Source organism: Chelmon rostratus, chromosome 2 (assembly GCF_017976325.1).
Source record: "Chelmon rostratus isolate fCheRos1 chromosome 2, fCheRos1.pri, whole genome shotgun sequence".
Lineage (NCBI taxonomy): Eukaryota > Metazoa > Chordata > Actinopteri > Chaetodontiformes > Chaetodontidae > Chelmon > Chelmon rostratus.
In genome coordinates this window covers 13,329,326-13,335,325 of record NC_055659.1, presented here as the reverse complement: position 1 = coordinate 13,335,325, position 6,000 = coordinate 13,329,326, and positions in this window count along the sequence as shown.

Here is a 6,000-nt window from a genome sequence, read left to right as displayed (position 1 = left end):
CAAAAAGAAGCCAAACCCACAAACAAAAGATAATCACATTGCATTATTCGGAGTAGTAGTTTTATATTGTGTGGTTGAAAATGAAGACACAAAACAGCAATGAAAGACATCATGTCACTGCACTTGGAGATAAGGGCTCGTCTTGGCATTGCATGAACAGTTAGCCGTCTATCTGGGAAATGAAGACCATGTGGAGCCTGCAGAGCACTGAAGCACACATCCACGCTGTAATGGCCTCAGTGTGTGCAGAAAATTCAGAAGATCCCTGGGAGGAACAGAGGAGCCGACTAAAGAGCAGGCATTACTCACTGTTTTTCTGTAACTGGAAAATGGGAGCAATCAGAGAGAAGGGGAGTGTTTGTGAGATCATTTCCTGTCTTTTCTGCCCCCCCTTATTTGCCTACCTCAACATGTTTCCATGTGCCACCAATCTGTTACAAAGAGAAAAAAGTCCATCTATGGGCAGCCTGTTCGCTCTGCAGGTGAAGAAGTGAACCAAACTGTTGCAGCAAGTAGGGCAGTTGAGGAAAAGTTGAAGCGCAGATGCAATTTATGTTGTGATTTTTATAAACCTCTTATTTGCCAACAACTGGAGTGTTTACCGCACTTTCCACAAGTATGATCTGGAAAACTTTTTTTTTATGTTATTCAAAGTTATGGAAACACAGAAAGCAATGCTGTATAAAAGAAAAGCCTCTTTGTGTTCACACTGACACATGTTTGAAAGCAAATTAAATATTTTTGCGCCAGTTCCCACAGCCTGGGGAACATTTCCTTGAATGCTAAACTGTTCTCCGTTGCGCTAACAGGTCAGAGGATATAGGATATAGGATGGGAAGTGCAGCACCTTAATTTTACCTTTATTTCTTGAGACAAAGGACTGACCTGACTTGAGGAATGTCAGTGCCCAGGGGGTAGAGCAAAGTGGGGCCCATCAAAGAGCGGGGGTCAGGATTAGGCGGGGGAAGGGTCCCGATAATTGGAGGAATTGGTGGGGGCAAACTGGGCCCTTTTGTTTTGAACAGCAGTGTCCTGCATGGTCTGGTTGGCTTTCTCTGGCTTTCAGGCAAGTTGTGCAGAGTACAGGGACAACATAAATTTGACTTCTCACTGGGACTCTTCAGTTGAATGCACATTGAGGGAAACAGCGTGCTTGTATTATTGATCTATAATTAACACAATAATTAACACAATTAAGTACAGCCATTACTGCCGATAATGAAGTCAAATACAGAAAAAATATAAACTGCAGGGATGCTCATAAAGTAACTATTATATGGCCAAGAGTCACATGTGCAATAACTCTTCTGTAATTTAATATAGTGACAGAAGAAAAAAGCTTCATCGGTTTTGAATGAAACAATGAATCTTTATGAGAATTGTCTTGAGGTGTTAATTAAAAAAATCTTTTTTCTTTAAGAACTTGGTTTGACAATGTGATACAAAGTCTTGTAGAAACAATCCCATCAATCAATAACAATACCAGGACCCAAGAAACAGAAAACTAAATAAACCAACAGCAATAAAGAACAAATGAATTAGTATATAAATGCAGGGATGGGTAAATAGAATTTAGAAGTTTCCACTTCAACATGATTAAAACCCTAAAATTAATTGTTGTAGCATAAATTATTAACATATTAAGACCAATACAGAAGGAAAACAAAAAAGAATGTAATCACTTAATCACAATGTTATTTATTTATTAGGTCTATTAGGTCACAGCAGCAGCCAATAGTAGGATCCAACAGATCAAAAAAAAAAAAAAAAAATAGTAATAAAAACATCATCAGTACATCAAGTGTACTTGAACTGCATTGTCAGTGCAGTGCATGCAAAAATATATATTCCACATAACAGTGAAGGTACAAACAGAAGACAAAACAGAAAATAAATGTACATGCAGCACGTGACAATAACATGAAAAACTGTATTTGAGTTAACAGGGACAAGCATAAAGTAAACCAAAGCCCCTCAGAGGAGCGGTGCCAAGAGATCCTGAAATCCTGCGGCTCTGGATATTGTTGGGGCTGTTGTGGTTGACATGTCTCTTCAGTGTCGCATGGATTAGTCTGTAGGTGCTTTGAGGATTTGGAAAATGCCAGAGTTAGTGTTTCCCACTGCTGCAAGTCTTTTGGTCTCTGTGCACTGTACGGATTTAAAGCAGTGTTTGCCACTATCTCAAGCTAGTTCAATGATTTATTCAAGGATGTACGTTGACAACTTCCCTGTTTCTGACAATCATGAGCAGGATATCAAGGTGCAGCCAAAGCCGGGAGAATGTTGTTCTGTTAACATTGGCTCTGGTTCCGATCCTCAGGAGCCAAATGCTACTGCGTGTAAAGTAACTGTGAGGAGGATTAAGGTCTCCTAAACCGACACTAAGAATTCTCTCCAATAAAAGATGTCTTATCCCATCCAGGTGAAGGGAAGGCAACCACCCTCTGTAGAGGAGTTAAGATATTGCAGGATCTCATTATTAATTAATGTGTGTACAAGGGATTGTGAGATGAGCGATGGTGAAATGCATCAGCTGCAGTAATGTAGCATCAGCTATATTACAAAGTAGCATCAGCTACATTACTGCAGCTGTGGTGCTCATATTTAATTTGACCCTCACCTGTAAGTAGTAACCATAAATTATATTCTGAATGCAAGCAGCTGTAATCTTAAAAAACCTCAAACTCTGCACTGCATAGGGTGCCCGTGGATTGAAGGAAAAATAATCCAGAACAGACACGAACATACAGCAGGGACAATATGTTCCATCTGGCATTGGATCACCTGGTGGAGGTGTCGGAGGAAAAGGTCACCTGGGATATTGTATTTTTGAAAAGCTGCAAGAAAAGGGATGGATGGACAGATGAACGACATATGATGTGTAAATACATCATGTATTCACATTACTGCACAGAAGCCAAGATGCTGTACATATTCTGTAAATTATAAAAAACGTTGCACATAGATGTGTTAATTCCCAGCAGGCCAGATCAGGAGCTTATCCGTGCAACTCAAGAGGGTTGAAATGTAAAAGATTTTATCACAGACTGCATTTAAATTCGACAGATGTGCATAAATTTATACTGTGTTTTTATTGACTGTTATAACACAGCGATAGCAACAGACAAACATGTTACAGTCCTTGACTGTAAACAGTGTCCGATTGCAGTGGGAGGCAGTGCAACACATCGTCTATTAGTATGCACTTTGTCCCTCCTAACTGAGAAATAATACATTATACACGATATTAAAGCCAATACCACACATGCATAATACATTTCTCTGTAAAACATGCACAAAGAAGAAGACGGAGCCCCATGTAAACCAACAACACACATAATATCTATCTATCTATCTATCTATCTATCTATCTATCTATCTATCTATCTATCTATCTATCTATCTATCTATCTATCTATACCACCACTGTCTATGTTTTTCTGTATGATTTTCCAACATTTAACTCTGATTCTTGGACACTGAACATGCAAGAATCATTCAACAACTTATTGCTGCCATGTCGGCACATTTTCTTACACTGACGTTTAGTGTAGTTAAGGGTGCACAGTTGAGCAAACACAGTGATACATAATAGAAACACAGATGTCAGCAAAACATTCCCGCATTCATGCAGAATTTCTCATGGTGTTATGTAAATCAGACATAAAAATGGACTCTAATTAATGACAAGTTATAACTAGGTCACTGCAATACTACATATAATCTCCCAGTGAGGTAGAATATCTTTTAGTTTCAGAAATCTAATAGTTTACAAATGCATGAAAGAGATGTGAAAGTTTTCTCTCTGCACTGCTTCAGTGACTGTGCTACCTTATTTATTTCACCTCTTGGCTCCACCCCTGCCACTGCCTTGCCAGAGAAAAGTGGAAATTTCCAGTAATTCCTGCTGCTTTGCAAGAAATGCTCCTCCTCCTTCTAGTTTCCCGCCTTTTGCTCTACCTGCTCCTTCCTGCTGGAGACCTCATGGCCCTCTGCAGCTGAAGCTTGTGGTGCTCTGCAGACTTTGCTTTCACATTGAGAGCACTACCATTTCTCACATGGACTAAACACAACATGTTTTATGTTTCTGGCATTATCACTGGTCTTTAAAACTATGTATAATGCCACAGAAATGTGATCCTTGTATTGACCATGTTAAATATTAGAGTATAATCTCTGTTCGATTTGGAAGACAGCCATACTAGTAACACAAAAGTGCATTAATTAGTTGAAGTGCTGTTTTAATGTGCCATTTTCACCGATCTCTCTGAGAGAGCTTGCCTAACTGTTTCTTCAGTTGCTATTTTGAAAGTACATACTATCTTGTTACCCTCTGAGTAGCTATTTAGGATTAAGCTATGTGGAGCTATTACATTAGCTCTTGAATGATGAGCGAGGGTTGGTTTGGGATCACAGAACAGATGGTGGATTTGCATTTCTATTTCTCTGGCTGATCTGACATTCTGGTGTCTGGTTTGTTCGCATGCTCCAAAGGTTGCCTAACTGACACATCTGAGAATCAAGAATCAAGAAATGTGACAAGAGCTTTGAAGATGGAGAAGGTGTGGCTAAGATATGTAAAACAAGACGATATCTGCTGCCGTTTTTACAGTTTGAGAGGACCAGGGTACCTCTGTGCTACATCTGTGGTTTCATAACTTCCTCTTAATTCAAGACCACTACATGTGCACATGAGCAGCCCTGACGCTTGAGAGAGAATCGTTTTAGGTAGACTGCAAATAAAGCCACGAGGCAGCTGGAGTGGAGAAGTTTGAGTGTGCTGATGGCATGAGGCACACTGACCTTAGACCCATTGTGAAGCACCAACAAAGAGCCATCTGCACAGCAACCAAAGCTGAGATGAGGGACTCGCACACAAGGGGACAGAGGGGGGGCGGGGGACACAAGGACCTGCAGGGTGTAAAAAAAAGAAAACAAATCCGTGATAAAGAAACATTTAAATGGGACTTGATCAGCTGAAACATCTCAGAGGTTTGCGCACAAAGAAAACAAGAAGCTGCACAACATGTGAACCCACACGGATACGGTACACGGATCTCTCCACTGCTGGCAAAGTGGAAGGCAGGAGCCGCTGGCCTAATCGCTCAAGAGCACGTTTCCTGCCTCCCACATGATGAGATGAAGTCAAGTGAAGCTGCTCAAGGCTAATATTTAACCCAGACCTGCATCTCAAACACGGTGGCTCTCTCAGTCACTCCTCCAACAGGCTTTGTCTCTGCATTGATCTGAGCGGTAACAACATCTTGGTTAATATTTTGGATGCGAGTAGGTTTCTTATAGTGCAACCTAAATTTTGTTGTTTTCACATGCAAATATGGTGCATTTCAAAATGGTGAAAACAAAGACAAAATGGTGTCAGGGACATCTGTAAAAATCACAAATGTTTCACAGGTAGGACATGAGAGTCAGGATTGCTTAGCAACAGCATTAAAAAAAAAAAAAAAAAGATTCTTGCAGCCTGTGTGGTAACAGAGAAACTGATCCTGCCGCCACCCAGCGGCGGACTGCTATTACATGCTGGGGATGAACCGGTACTGAAAATGATCGAAGGCTCACTTCTAAAAATCACGGCTGTGCAGTAAGATGAAACAGCCAAATTTACCCGCAAGGTGAAACCTCATAACCGAAAAGGAACGGGATAGGAAAGAAGTGATATCCTCTCTCCTTCATCAGCACTGTTTGAAAAATACGTTCAGTCATTTGATTGGCTGGAAAATGCACCAGCTCTCATGGCTCATGGCGGGCGGTTGCTTAGCAACACTCATGGGAGGGTGGGATGTGGGCAGGAGGGTGTAAGTGTTGGTGGGGGTGGCTTGGGGGGTGGGGGGGGTATTCTGGTGGGTGCAGGCAGACTGACTGGGGAAATACCTGGCACTATTCCCAAATAAACAAACAAGAGAGAGAGGAATAGAGAGAGAGGGGAGGACAGAGCGGGAGACAGGGGACAGGGGTGTTTTCCAGATAACAGTCTTGAGTTGA